Source organism: Alexandromys fortis, unplaced genomic scaffold, assembly GCF_014885135.2.
Source record: "Alexandromys fortis isolate MF-2015 unplaced genomic scaffold, M_Fortis_MF-2015_v1.1 scaffold_4, whole genome shotgun sequence".
Classification (NCBI taxonomy): Eukaryota; Metazoa; Chordata; class Mammalia; order Rodentia; family Cricetidae; genus Alexandromys; species Alexandromys fortis.
This window is the reverse complement of record NW_026067944.1, coordinates 22,472,629-22,488,542: the sequence shown is the minus strand read 5'-3', so window position 1 is coordinate 22,488,542 and position 15,914 is coordinate 22,472,629. Positions and strand designations below refer to the sequence as shown.

Below are 15,914 nucleotides of genomic sequence, written 5' to 3'. Positions count from 1 at the left end.
CCTAAAGTGCCTTGCTGAATCTGATGCTATCTTTCTCCCTTCCTCCCACTCCAGGGCTCCAGCTTCTGAGCTCCTCTTTTGTCCCAGGTTCTCTCCTGCATTAGTGTTTTAGAACAGGCTGTTCTACAATCATGAGGCCCTTATCCTCTTTGCTTGGCTAGCACCTGCCCATCGTGGGAACCTTAGCACAACTACTACAGAGTAGCTTTTTCTGCCTCTAACTCAACTTTCTCCCATTTCTTCTTTCTGACACATATACATAGAAATACTTATATAACTCCTATTAAAGGTTGTGTCTCTATGAGTTACCCAACTGAATACAAATCTGATGAGGGCAAAGTTTACATTGTATCCATTATGCTCAGTACAGTGCCCAGCACACGTGAGGTACTCAGTCGGTACTTCTCACATCATTAAACAAAAGAAATTTGTTTCAAGTCACAGGATTAGAGCAAAAATTTTAGTTTGATTTCTCTTTTGGTTTTTTGAGACAAGGTCTCTGTATGTAGTCCTGGCTCTCTAGGAGCTTACTATGTAGACCAGGACATCCTTGCACTCATAGAGATCCTCCTGCCTCTGGAGTGCTAGTATTAAAGACATGCATCACCAGGCCAGACAGGTCTCCCCACCCCTAACATGTTACTTTTTAGTATCTTTTAAAGCAAAAGGGTTCTCCATAAGCTTTAGGGATGTAAAATTTTGAAGTTTCAAAGTCCTTATTCACCAACATGGTTGGAGAGTTAGATGGATAAAAGGAGTGGAGACTGGCTGGAAATGATAAGAAGGGCAGGGAATCGGTCTCTTATGCCACGCGTGACATAACTGGAATCTACTGGCCTGTATCGATAGTCCAGTTGAGAAGGGCTGTGAATAAGAGAAAGGAGAACTTAGAGTTTGCTGAGCATCAATAAGCCTGAACAAATTGAGATTCAGGAATTAAGCAAATAAATTGCAAGAAGGACTTAGAAGCTGTTTTTGCTAAAATGCAACAACTCTTGACTTGGGCCTGCAGATGTGCAATGAGAGAAACTCAGAGCATTTCCCTCCACTGGCAACCATGGCCCTTAATTTGCATGATTCTCCTGTGATCATTTTTGATTTCTAGGAGCAACAGATCTGATAGTTGCATTAACAGCTTTTGACTTACTAGAGGCAAATTAATTAATTAATAGAGGCTAATTCAGCAACAGGGTATTTCTTACAGCTTCTGGTTAGTGCTCTCACTGACCTCAGTCTGACTTCGACCATATCTCTGTGCATGCTTCTTATCCTCCACTACTTCAGTCTTTTCCTATATAACCTAGAAGTTGCTGCCAGTACCCTTGGAAGGCAGGGTTAAGGAAGCGGGTCCTCTGCCTTCTTACTATACCTATATTGGTTAAATATCTCCCTTTGTCTTCAATACTTTCATCTCATTAATTGGCATATTGGAGCTAGTTGGCAGTACCTGGTCCACTGGAATTCCTAGAGCTGGGTTTCTGACATAAAACTCTTATAATAAAAATCTTTATTTAATCTAACTAGAAACACGAACAGAGAGATTTTTAAAGAGACAAAACAAGGGAAGAAAACAGTGTACAGTTTACTCTATAAAAGTCCTTTTCTTATATGTGTGTATGATGTAGGTGTATGTGTATTATGCGGTGTAGTGTGTTCATGTGTGTGTTTGTGCCTATGTGTGTGTGAGAGAGAGGGAGAGAAAGAGAGAGATGTGGGTGTACGTGTGTATGTGTTTGCTGTGTGTGGTATGGCGTGTGTGTGGTGTGTGTACATTTGTGCATGTGTGTGTATATGTGTGGTGGGGTGAAAGGGTGCACGGAGGAAAGAACAAACTAGTGAAAATGCTTGAAGAGATGTTTCTCTGAGCTGTGAGGACTGGGGAAGAGTACTTTTCAGTTTGAGACCCTGGAGCTCACTTCCATCATTACAGTTCAGCATCCTCTGCTGGTGCTCTGTCACGGATCTCCAGGCCGAGCTGTGGGGACAGACGCACAGAGGCCATGACTCACGCAGGTTGTGCAGCTCCTTGTTCCCCTGCGCTGCTCTCTCAGAGAGGTCCTTTCGCTACTGGAGCACAAGGCTTCACATTCTTCCGCCAGGAGTGTAGACTTGTTCCACTCGTCCCAGTTCTCCAGTCCTGGGGACTCTGGCTCAGTTTCTCATTATCAGTACATTCTTTTCCTTTACCCGCTTCAGCTTTGCACAAGAAACATCCAAGTACAAGTAGCTTTAAAAAGCTTATTTCTCATGCGGCAATCCCTTTGTGCGGATGAAATGGTAAGAAAACTGGGTTATCAACTATTTGGCAAAACAGAAAAAAAAAACAGGTTTTGATATTTTTCATGTTCTCCATAAAAGGAAATAAAATTCTTCAGTAAATTTATTATCATCCAGCATGGTTAGGAATGCTTAATTATGTAATCCAGCTAACAGTGTCTAAACCACACACAAATTGCCAATTTCCAAAGATTTAAAATAAAACAAGAGTGCCTTGACATTTTCATTCTTTGGTGAGCCAGAGGTGCACATGGATCTGGGAATAGCTGGAGATATAGGCTAATATTTAATGACGATCATGGTCTTACTGGATGGTTAGTGGAGTGTCAGGCAATAGAGTCATCATATCTATTACTGGGTATTGCTACTGGCTGGCTTTCTTACTAGATTTTGTCTGTTAAAGAAGATTCCCCACAAGTAGGCATTTATAGCACTGAGTGCTATGATCACAATGTTCTGTTTCTAAGACTGTCAGGAGTATGTGAGATTTCCCTAACTTCCATGCTAAATTTTCTACCAGCTAAATTTTGGACCTTGAATATGTAATAAAAACAAGTTCCAGAATTTCTAGTAATCTTACAATATTCGAAAGGACAGTGATTTTGATCTTCTGATCAAAGAAATCAAAGGGGAAGAGGAAAGAGACCTACTGTGAACTGGAAGGAGAGAGCCAGCTCAGACAATAGAGGAAAGGGAGGAAGAGAAGCCATAGCTCCTCTTACCCAGGCTGAGTCTCTCTAGCATAAAATCAAATCATAGATAGGGACAACATGTAGTGAAAAGGGGTAGGGAGATGCTGAGAGAAATCAAGGCACAGAGTGAGCTTTCTTTCCTCTCATGTTGCATTTTCAAATATTATGAAGTTTAAGACTATGCTATCCAGTCATAAAATACTGTCCCCTACTCCCTTCTCCCATCTGTCTGTGTGAACTGATACCCTTCCCCAAATCAACTACATATAACTAATTCTATTTTCTTGGGAAGGCAATTGTTGACTAATGAATCATCTTTCCTGTAATTTCTATTTTTTGTAGCTTTAGTTTGGCCAAGTTCCCTGGCATTCCTGCTGAGTTATGTAATGGAAAATTTGACCTCACACTTTTTGCTTTTTGTAACATCACAAAACACTGATATAAAAGGGCTACAAAAAAGGTAACTTAGAGATGAAGGGATGCACAAAAAGAAAAGGCTTAGGGTGGACAGGAACAAAGATACACTAAATCATTTGGAAAGGAAGTATTTAGGTTCCCAGACACAAAGTTACATTTATCTTCAAGAACAGCTCGTTTGTTACAGCTTAGGATGTCACAGTGTTTCCATCATAACTCTGCTGTTCTAAGGATTGTAAACTAGCCATAAAAAGTCACTCTCGAAATTAACTTGGAACATAGGCAGAACATTTTGTAGATCCCAGGACTTGCTTCAAAATGGTGATTTTTTAGGGTGGGACAGTCAGAGGGAAAAGGTGTCAGGAAGTGATTTCTTGCATTTAGCCGCATCTGAGCTGAAACAAAACTTTGGCAATCAGTCTTGTGTGATCATATCCCACTGTCTAAGGAAAACCTAACAGGTCACACAGAGTCTGCTCTGTAATTGGGACACTTGGGACTGGCTGTGGAGACACGCTTTCAGAAGCCACAGCAAATGAATGAAGTGCTTATGAACACTGTCTTTGTCTTTGTAAAACTCTTATGTCTTTCCTTTCCCAAGGCAAAAATGACATTTCTTCTAGTGTGTATCTCAGACATGAGGAGACAACACTTTAGGCACTAATCCAAAGTCTGTCTCTCTGTAGCACAACAGTCCTACAAGCCAAGAAAATACTAAACCTGACTGTGATGGGCAGAGTCTCACACGGCTGCCAGCACCATCTTCTTATAGATGCCACAACCCCCACGTAGAGCACATACTATCCAGCCCAACCAGATACCCAAATGGGGTGTATCATGCAAACAATGATGGCTTATGTGTGTACTGTTAACCCAGACAGTGCCCAGGGCTGTCAAATGCACATACAAGGGAGGATTTAGCATATTATTCATCTGGATGTGTTGGAGAAAGGACGGGGAAAGGGCGGATGCAGAGAAGTCCCAACAAGTCACTACTTAGTTACTCAGGCTGCTAGTAAACATGCAGGTATTTCTCAATGCTACTGAAACTATCTCCAAAGAAGCAATGGTGTGTACTCTATTCCATGAAAATGAACTGCTGTTAACAGAAATACACAAATGATTCCAATGAGAGAACACTTTCAGTCACTGTGTATACGCTGAGTAAACAATGCTTATCTGAACAATTAATGGTTTTGTTCAAAGAGGAAGTTAAACAGGAGAACAATGAAATATGCAAATAAGATGCAGAAGTTTCTCTTAATTTTATTGCAGATGACTACCTGAGCCAGAGACTATCTTAGATTTGAATCTCTTGTCGAGTCTGGTGAGGAGCAATAAGAAAAGGAAACATTTTGACAGTCTGGAGGGATTCTGTTTGTCCTACTCTAAAAAGCATGTGGACAGATAAAGTTGCTAACTACCATGAAAACTATCAGGGGAAGAAAATCACCATGTGTTGTTTAAAGTCCTATTTACAGGAAGGTCTGAGATCTTGGCTCAAGAACAACCTGGCTATACTATATGAAGACTGTCAACCTTAGGAAAGACATTCTACTATAGTCTATCGGATACCTAAGGCCTTCGTGTGATACTTCTGATAGTCCACATTACAGCAAGACTGAATTTCATACTATTTAACTTGGAATATGTTTAATTTTTCTACTTCCCATGACATCTTAATCCAAACTGCTCTTGTAGTAGAGTCCACTAAAATCATCCCTTTACCTTTTAGCACTGTAACGTTCTGGTAGCAGAGGAATCATGCGTTCATTAATTATCCCCCTCTCCTATGCTGTCAAAAGCACTTGGAGAAGGAAGTTGGTCATTTTTTTAAAGCCAAATTAATAAGTCAACAACACTAACTGAATTAGATTGAATGTGTGATGTTTTTCAGCAGCACATGGAAAGAAGTGGGGTTATCTCTGTGTTTGATGGGTTATTATGTTAGGACAGTAATTTCCATAGAATTAAACACCAGTGAAAGCCATGCCTGTCACAGAACTGTATTCCAGTCACTTGAAGGCTGAAGCAAAGGACTGCAAGGTCAAGGCCAGCTTGTGTAATTTAGTAAGTCCCTGCCACACATTTAAAAGTTTTCAGTATATCTCGTTTGTTATGAGCACTAAATTTATAGATATTTATAACATCTATTTATGATGAAAGTAATAATTTTTCTTCTGAAATGGAGAGGCATGATTACTGTTGTGAGTTACAGTGTTTAACTCTGTCTTAAGAGGCTAAAACAAAAGGAAATTGTCTCAACACCAAATACTAATTTCGAATATCCGTAGGCAGTGTGTGTCTCTTTTCAGAGCTATCTGGCATATGTTTTAGCTAGGGTTTACTGTGATGAAACACCATGACCAAAAGCACTGTGGGGGAAGAAAGGGTTTATTTCACTCACAGTTCCTCAGCAAAGGAAGTCAGAACAGGCCAGGAAACCGGAGGCAGGAGCTGAGGCCGAGGCCATGGAGGAATGCTGCTTACTGGTTTGCTCCCCGTGGTTTGCTCAGCCTGCTTTCTTAAAGAATTCAGGACCACCATCCTAAAGTGATCCTTTGCCCATCAATCACTAATTTAGAAAATGCCCTATTTGTCTGCCTACAGCCCTATCTTATGGAGATACTTTCTCTATCGAGGTTTCCCTCTCAGATGACGATCTTGTATCAAGCTGACATGAAACTAGCCAGCACAATACATGTAAGGCAAATAAGCATTTATTTTCCCCCTTATGAGATCAAAGTTGTAGAGAAAGTGTAGACAGTATGTTGTATACCTAGAGGATCTTTTTACGACAACACACAAAGCGATTTCCTGTCTGATTACACTTGGATACCCTGTTTATTTAACCAGCCTTGATATTACATAGAATGTCCATTAAAGTGAGCAGTAAGAAGTTACATTTCGCAGATGACTTTTGCCCATTTCTACTTCCAACTCCAATTCTCTTTGGAGAGCAAAATAATGGTGGTGGTAGGGGGACAAAAAAAGGATCTGGCTAGCTAGCTTTTGTACAATAGCATGGTTTATTCTTCTTTGTCATTAGTAAGACAATATTTTTTGGATAGTCTCAATATCAGGGATTCATCAGTCCATTGTTCTTTATATTCCCACACAAGTTATACTTTGTGAGGAATATAAATACTTTGGAGAGGAAAAGAGACAAAGTTTGAAAACCCAATGATTGAGAGCCAGATGGGCAGAGGGAGCTGACTACAGCCGTTTTCCTGTGGCTGAGACACTGCTCAGGCGACTCGCTGTCATCGGCATCAGCATAGAACTCTGAAACACACGCACACATACACACATGCACGTAGGCACATCTTTAGACAGATGGACACAGAACTTATACAGGTGTGTCTAGGCAATATACGAGCAACTGGGAAACTTTATGACACATTTATACGTTTTGTAATTTGAACATGAATGCCGTTAAAGGATGTCTATAGTCTCTTTGCTGAGGAAATATGACCTATTCTCTAATTTTGCCTAGGGATGCTTTTCATATTTCTGCTGAGTTGGCTTTACAGTGAAGATAACTTTAAATTGTGTTTGTTGTTTCAGTCTATTTTTAATAACTGAAAAATAACTTCAAGCTTCAAAGTTGAAGGGAGGGCACTAACTTCACTGACTTTATCTACACTTGCCAATTCCTTAAAAATATACCACTCTTGCATTTTAGTTTCTTTCAACAGCTACACATACACATTTAAGCCATTTGAGTGAGTTCGAGAGATTATGTGCCTTTGTTTCCTAAGAGCATAAAGGATCACTTCCTGGTTTGTCATTCCCAGGAGCTCATGTGTTAGGAAGCTGGTGTTCATGAGAGAGGCTGAGGCATGCTGGGAAGTTGGTGCTCATGGGCAAGGATGAGGTGCTATGGGACCGAGGCAGTCATGTTCTTTTTGTTTTTGGTTTTGTGAGACAGGGTTTCTCTGTGTGACAGGCCCGGCTGTCCTGGAACTTGCTCTGTAAACCAACCTAGCCTCAAACTCACAGAGATCCTCCAGTAGCTGCCTCCCAAGTGTTGGGATTAAAGATGTGCGCCACCTCTGCCTGGCCAGCAGGTTCTAAAGAGGGAGTAATGTCTTCTTTCTAGAGTGGGTTAATTCTCTAGGGCTGTGATTAGTTCCCATCAGAATGGGATGCTGTGGTAAGCCAGCCTGCCCTCTCTTTCCTCTCTATTCCACAGTTTCCTTGTCTGTCTCTGCCATGTTATGACACAGCATGAGGTCCTGGCTTGCCTTTGACTTACAGCCTCCAGAACTGGAAGTTAAATGAATGTCTTTGCTTTATGAATTACTCAGCCTCATGTATTTTCTTACAGCAACAGAAACTGGGCCAGGATCGCATTTTAAAGTCATGTTATTTCTGAAGTACCTTTGTTTGGCAATTGTCTAAATTCTAATACTAAATTAATTAATGAGACATCTTTCTCAATCCATAACATCAAGGTGCACATGACTCAGTTCATCCAGATGCCACTGCCAGGGACAAGATCACTTGGTGAAGAAGTCACTGGCAGGTTTTTTTATTCTAAAGCTTCCTAACACGTTGGCATGAAAAGATGTTCCAGGCTCATCTGCCTTTTCCTTCATTAGCCCTTCATTAGTCAGCCATTTCTGTAATAAGCCCTAGACCCTTGTATAGAAAATGAGACTTAGCAGCCCAGCTATCGATATTATATATGCTCATGGTTATAAGTTAGCAGGCCCTCCGAGCAGAAAGATCTAGGCAATATTTCATGTTTTAATAAGCTGTCATAAAATATATTTCTATATACACCTTCTTCTAACCCTGAAAAATATTTTGCTCCCCATCTGACATCAGGGCAAATGACAGGGTCTTTGGGATGTGAAGCTCCACGGGCAGACTGCAAGAAGACACTCACATGCCAATTTGGAAGGCTAGAAGGAAGCAAGATGCAACCACTGCCTTCTGGAGTGCACTGTTTTAGCACCTTTGGCCTAAGGGACTTGAAAACATCCCCAGCTTTAACTATTAGAGAAACTGGTCCATTCACCCTAGAAAACAAGAACTTGAATTGACTAAACAGACTCTAGGCATGAGCATGGATCTGTGATATCAGCCAACATATATAAACAAAGTACACCAATGGCCTCTGCGCTCTCTGGAGGGCACGCACCCGGCTCCCTGACGACACCAATGGCCTCTGCGCTCTCTGGAGGGCACGCACCCGGCTCTCTGATGACGACATGATGATGGTTTTCTTGTGACTGTTAGTCAAGATGTTCAAACCGAAAAGCTAAAACTGCAGAACCAAATGCCCTGCTCTGGGGGAAACCATGTTAAGGAAACCCATTTGTATGTATGCACTGCTCTAATGAAAACCGTGTAAGTGCTATCCCCACCCAACACACACACACTGGGAAAGCTGACACTGGCATTCTTTATCAGTGTTATTTTAAGAAAGTCTAAGTTGAATTAATTATAAGTGTTTCTGTACCACAAGCCTGAGCTTGCTGTCATACCTAAATACTAGACATTTTCTGTCGAATTTTTAAAATATGTGTCTGCTCCATTTTACTGATAAGGAAGCATGCGTAAGTGACCCAAAGCAGTCAGTTCAGATGGGAGCCGAGGCCACAAATAATTTTTTCTTTTATTTGGGAAACAGGAAGTAATTTTTGGGGTTATTCACTTACATGGCAACCTCTAACCCAAAGTTAACTCTAAAGGTGCATTCCCTGTTTAAGTAGGTGAGAAAATGTGGTGGATTCTTTCCATGTACACTGGGCAGAGTAAGAACACTAACAGCAAGCGGCCTGCGCACTGTAAATAAACATGGAGCCAATAAGCCATTATGTCTGCCCTGAGAACACATTTTCTCCAGACAGTAAGAGGTGCATTAGCACATACTTGTCTCCTGCCTGCAGCTTTCCATGGTATTTTTCACTTCCTCTGAGTTACTGAATATATTTTGGGGGTTATGAGAAAAACCAGTGCTGTGATACTGATCAGGAAATTCTCTCTTCATGGGGTCCTGTGTCTACCAATTTCAGTGGATGCTGATGAAGAAAGTTACTTTTTTCTTATATTTAATAATGGGTCATTAATGTAAGTAGGTAAATAATAGCAACCATGCTTCTCCAGTCAAATATTCATATTGTGAGACTGGTTGTATTGTGTTTTCAAAGAAACATGGATTAAGTAACATGCTTTACATAAAAAAGGCTGGCAAAAAAAACCCACAAAAAAACAAAAAAACCCCAAAACCTCAAACCTGGATTTTGCCACCGACCATACAGAAAACAGCCCTTCCTACCATACTTCCACATTTCACTTAGAGAAAATAAAATTATTTCTTGAAAGAGACATATTGGATTCCTGTCTTCTAAATCATAAATCCTAAAAATAAATCCTAAAAAGGGTACCATTAGAGAAGCAGAAACCAGGCTGAGTTTATCCTAGTCATAAGGCAGTTCTGGGTTTGGCTGAGGTCAGTTCTGGCCTCTGAGAGGCATTCTGTGGAAATCTCTATGGAATCTATTCAGTCCTAATTTTTTGTAATCCTCAAAACGCCCATCTTCACACCTGGTTTCTGGTTACTGGGAAAGAACCAGAGGTAGAGCAGTTGCTGAGCAGGAAGTGTCCTGATATAGGCAAGTTACGGAGTCCAAGTTAAGGACTCCCAGCCGTGCAGACAGTGTTTGCTGCCGGGGTTTTTACAATGTTGCAAACATTAGTCACCAGCTTCAAGAAGATAACACAAGCTCTGAGAGCTGCGATTTTCAAAGGGATCTGGGACTGAGGGATTCGGTGGAAGCCTTCCAGGCCAGCAGCTGCCAAGCTAGTGCGTTTTTCATTGGCTGCCACTTGATAGGGGGAAGGCAGGAGGATGAATTCTTTGAGGGCAAGTTCAGACAGTGAATAGTTCAAGGTTGCAGGCTGCTGAGAAACTGGGGGCAGTGAATGGACACACAAACCACAAATGTTAAAAGGCACAACTGGTTTGTTTTCTCTGAAGTTTTAACAGCTAAAATCGTTCTATTACTGTGGAATCATTACATAGTAAAATTAATACCGATAAAGCAATGTTGGCCAGTAAGATAACGGAGTCAGCTTTTCCAATTAGCCTTTTTCTTTCTCATCTATGGTCATGCTTCCGTGGAAGGGAGTGAATTTTCATGATAGGTGGGTATGGATTTGCATTTGGACCTGATCTTCTGGCCTATGTGATGGAACTGCAGTTTTATTTTCTGTGCTAGAGTAAGACCTAGCTAGCAAGATCATTGCAGGGGATGGAGTTGGGCATTAGATAATGACTTTCATGTGGTAGAAGAGGGGAGATAATCAAAAGAACGGGAAGTTGTCATTGGGGCCACATCCACTAAGGTCCCTCTGTTACAGGTAGCTACCCTCTGCCATCTGTATAATTATCACAGGTAAAGTTATCCTACAAAGCCAAGAAATCTGCATTCACCTGCCTGTGAATAATATATACTATTTGTTGTAATCTTCTTCATGCTTTAAAGTTACAAATAACCTGTAAAATTCAAAGTTTAACATTATAGCTTTTATAAGATCTTCAGAGATTCTCTCTGTAGGGCAGGAGACATTTTCTGTAGAAGCTTAACAGTAATGGAAGTTGACTGTTGTAGTGGGGGATATGGCTAGCAGGCTCCTCTGCATCTCCAGCAGACTTCCTGGAGATTCACTGATAATACAGACCATCAGCTGCCCTTCCTAATAAAACAGCCTCTGGCTCTGCATACCTCACAGCAAGCTGTAAGTCATACATCCTCTCCTTGGTTCTGCTTTTCTTCTTTAAGGCTAGCTAAAACCTGCTTTTCACAAATCTTATGAGAGTAAATCAAAGCAACCAAGCTGGAATTTGACAGAGGACTAACCAAGACTATTTACAGCAGAATGAAGGCGAGGGCACCTGTCTTCTCCTTGTGTCTACCTACCCACCAGGCCTTTCCCTTAGCACATTCAAATCATCTACATTTCAGTTATTAACAGCTACAGTTTTCTACACATTTCATGTGTAGCTCCGTGTGGCAAGGGTGAGCAAGTAATGTCCAGTAGGCCAAATGTGCCCTGAATCTGAAGAGTTAACTGTGAGAATGACTTTTACTTTTGTAAAATGTTGAAAATTTAGAAAATACGTTGTGACTTTTGAAAAACAAAACTAACTTTCTGTGGCAACAAATAGAGCTTTATGCAAGCATAGCAATGCTCGTTCACTTATATCTTGTCTGTGGCTGTTACAGCGATGGCGTTTGGTGGTTATCACAATGATCTAGGGCTAGCAAACCCTGGAAGGCTTACTAACTGATACTCCATAAAAGGTCTTGCTGTGGAGGTGAAGCAAATGCCGGCAGCAACATTTCCTTCCCTTTCTCTCTGCTCGGCTGCTCTAGCCCCTCAGCTTGGATGTTGGAAGTTGAAAAAGACAATAAAAAGAGAAGTGGTATAAAAACCAATAGGTGTGTGTCTCAAGTCGTTTTTAGACACAAAGTTTTTATGTTAACTCTGGACTTTCCTAGAACATGGCTTCTCCCTTGCTGCGTTCTCAACTTCCTCCACCTTTGGAAAAAGGAGTCTTGTACTTACTAACAGGACCCTTGTGATAAGGATGAGAAATCTCATCACTGTGCCCTCCTTCACCCTCCCTCCCTCGTCGACCCAAGATCTAACAAAGGAACGGCACTGGATTTCTCAAAACCTTCCCCGCTGACCAATTTAAATACTAAAACCCACTGTTCTGAACCTATGGAGATAGAACCGTAATGTGACCATATAGTGATTACAATGAATAATTCATTCTGGTCTCTCCTGGAGGATGGGCACTTATGGCAAACGACACTGAATTATTTAGTGTCTGGAAATTCCCTTTCATGAATATGTCATTTCAGTACATAGTTCAACAATGCTGATGTCCAGGGAAATACCGTCTAAATTATAGCATAAAACAATGATCCCAGACTCAAAGACCGGACAGTGAGAGGTGCTCTGGCTCCTATTCTGTTGCCGTGATAAACTCCATGATGGACAACAACCTGGAGGAGGAAAGGATTTATGTGCTTAGCAGTCACAGTCCATGACTAAGGGAAGCCGCAGCAGGAGCTCAAGCCAGAAGATGGAGGCAGATACTGAAGCGGAGGCCAAGGAGGAGTGCTGCTCCCTGGCTTGCTCGCTATGCCTTCCTTGGTTTGCTGTCTTGTACAACCCAAGACCACCTGTCCAGGTGTGGCACCAGCTGCAGGGAGCTGAGTCCTCCCACACCAGTCACTAACTGAGAAAATGCCTACAGGCTGACGGGAAGGAGGCAGTTCCTCTACTGAGGTTCATATAAGTTGACATAAAACAACCAGTACAACATAGAAACAGGATGGGCACAATCTCTTTATGTCCAGAAAAGAAAAACTTACTTATGATTATAAAGACAATATCACTTGGCAAATGCATTTCTAGTCAAACTTTAATATTTCATAAACTTTGCAAATGTATTATCAATCTAAGGTTTCATCCTAAGGCACTTGATTTATCTTTTATTGTAAAAATGAAATAAAAAATTATTCTTTGAGCCAAATAAGCCCCCATTTTCATTAACAAAAAGAATTGAGTCTAAGAGCTGTAATAACTGCTAAAAAATAACTGATCTACTAATAAAATATCAAGGGATATATTTATGATATACTTTGGTGAAAAGGTATTCTGTGTGTGCGTATGTATGTATGCATGTGTTTGTGTATGTGTGTGTGAGAGAGAGATACTAGAAGCCCGATATAACACTATCCATTGTGTTATAGCTACATGTAAAAGGATAAAATAAAATACAAAAATAACCATTATATTTAGAGTTCACAGTAATGAGTTTTGACCCTGTCCATTGGTATGATAGCTACATAGCCCAGACTGGTATTGAGCTTGTCATCAACCTATTATAGCTTCCCGAATGTTGTTATCACAAGTGTCACCTTCCTCAGTTTTTGTTAAGGAAATATGAACAGCAGCTATCATTATACTGTTATCACTGCACAAGAATCAAGATTATTTTCTAACCACATACATTACCAAAAGCACTTGTAAATGAACTCTATACCATCACTTTATCTTATATCTTTATAATTTACAATGTAAAATTATCTATGAATAATTCCTGGATAAATAAGTTCCTGGGTAAATGTACAATATTTAAAAATATTTAAAAATTTAACAAAACATTCCTTAATTATATGGTTACTTCCAGGAGACCTGCACAAGATCAATACAATAAGGCCAGTCAGCATTCCAGCACGCAACACTAATTAGATACACACACACACACACACACACACACACACCACACCACACAGAGGATCTGAAGGTGGGAGGGGTGTGTACTGAGAGTGTCTAGAAAGATCAGCTAGGTGGTGGTGGCGCATGCCTTTAATCCCAGCACCCAGGAGGTGGGGGTAGGTGGATGTCTGTGAGTTTGAGGCCAGCCTGGTTTATAAGAGCTAGTTTCATGACAGCCAGAACTATTACACAGAGAAACCCTGCCTCAAAAATCAAAACAAAACAAAACAAAAAACCAACCTAAAATCAGTAGTAAGGCACTGGTACTTGCTAAGATTTATTCTATGATCTTACTCTATCACTATGATAAAAATTATAACTATTAATAGAAAGCAAATATTAACAGAAAGCCCAAACAGCTATTGTCTTCACCTGGAACACAACAGAAAGTTGGCAGATGCTCAGTGTGAATGGCCTAACGATACACTGGATGAAGAGAAGAAGGAAAGTCTATTGGCTAAGAGCAAGGCTGAAATGGTGACTTGGGTTAACTCTATGGCTTTAGGCTGATTCCTTAACTCCAGAATATCAGTTTACCTGTCTGTAAAGGAGGATAGCATCATATAATGCAACTGAGTGATGCGAAAAATGATTGCAATAATCTGCACAGAGCACTTCCCATGCAGCCTGCATCAGCCTTTAAAGCTCTCTCCAGCTTCCGTACCCTGCCCTGTAGGTTCCACCCTGCCTGGCCTTCAATGTCTTTCCTAAGCGCTCACTCCTCCCTCCAGTCTCACTCTGTCTTCCACCTCATCAAAATCCTTTCACCTGAGTGTCCATTCCTCGTACTCTTCCTCTCTCATCTCCCTGTGTTGTAGAAAGCAGATCAAACTCTTCAATTACTTCCAGCCTTTGGAGATTTACAAGTCTATTTGGAGGGCTGAAGTAATTCATATACATTTTCCATATTCCCTCTGGGCTAGGGGGATTGGGATTAGATCATTGGGCTTAGTTGTAAGCATCTCCACTCACTGAGCCATCCATCATCAGCTCACACTTGCCACATTCTAAACATAAATCCATTGGGAAAAGCAATGTCGGTGAACTGAACAACAGGCAGGAATTGCAGTCTAGCAGAGTGGACTCAACATGAACTAATGCAATGGAAGAGCTCTTCTGTGACTTCTAGAACAGGGCAGGAATAAATGTGGTCAAATACAGTCTGTCCTCAAGCTACAAGATGCCACCAGAAGTACCTGCTCTGATTCTGAAACAAGCACAAAGAGGGGGATGGGCTAGGTTTGGTCCATTGGAGAGTTTTGGCTTGGCCAAGCACCGAATAGGTAGTTTTTAAATCCATTTATTCCCTTAAAAATATTTATTAAGTATGTAAAAATGAGGCATAGGTTTAGATACTAAGAATACAACAGTGAGCAAACTCAGACTACTCAAGTCCTGGTCCTTGTGCAATCGCATGCTAATGTGGAAGGCGAAAAACAAAGAAGGAAACCTGTCGCGTATTGGATCATGAAAAAGAAGAGGAGAGTGGAGAGTTGTATGAATGGATGTTTCTGACAGAAGCCCAGACCATTCAAGGCAGGCCTTGCTGAGAAGACGACTTCTGAATAAAGGGCGAAGGGTCAAAAGGCCATAGTGATACCTGGAAAAGAAGGAAGAGCCATGGCAGAGGTCAAGAGAAGGGAATGAACTGGTGTACTGGAGAAACAGGCAGGAGGCCACTGGAGCTGCAGGGACGAGGCCAAAGGGCTTCAGGTTTCACCAGGAGGCCTTTGGCTTTCAGGCTACTTGAGACTGGGAGACCCTGGAGAGTTGTGAGCATGGGCAACATGATCTGATGCATTTTCAACAGATCCTTGGATTCTGAAAAGGCAATCTTCTGTGCCTAGAGACAGTAGACCTAGCGAGAGGTAGTGGCGGGTTGACTACACACCAGCACAGTGAAGACCCACAGTGAGTGGTTAAATTCTTAATATATTCTGAGGGTAGATCCAACAGAATTTCCTGATGGATTTGATGTGTGTTTTGAAAGGAAGAAAGAAGTCAAGGACAACTTCAAGGCTTCTGGATTAAAGCAAGTGGAAGAAAGAGGTTGCCAACACGTGAAATCAGGAAGTTTAATGTCATAATCTAGACTTCCCGTTTCTCTCAAAAGAGTGTAAGATCTTGTCAACTACATAACTGTACTTTTTTTACATGACAAAAATGATTAGGAGCTACGAAGCCACTAGCCCTTTTGGTCCTTTTGGACAGGGCACA

The 15,914-nt window shown here is 41.2% G+C and overlaps 1 protein-coding gene across 1 annotated transcript in view; it reads right to left on the bottom strand.

Annotated features, from left to right (window-relative positions):
- The window catches only part of Cmss1 (cms1 ribosomal small subunit homolog), a 169,370-nt gene that overhangs the window by 110,606 nt on the left and 42,850 nt on the right, over nucleotides 1–15,914 (bottom strand). The window lies entirely within an intron of this gene.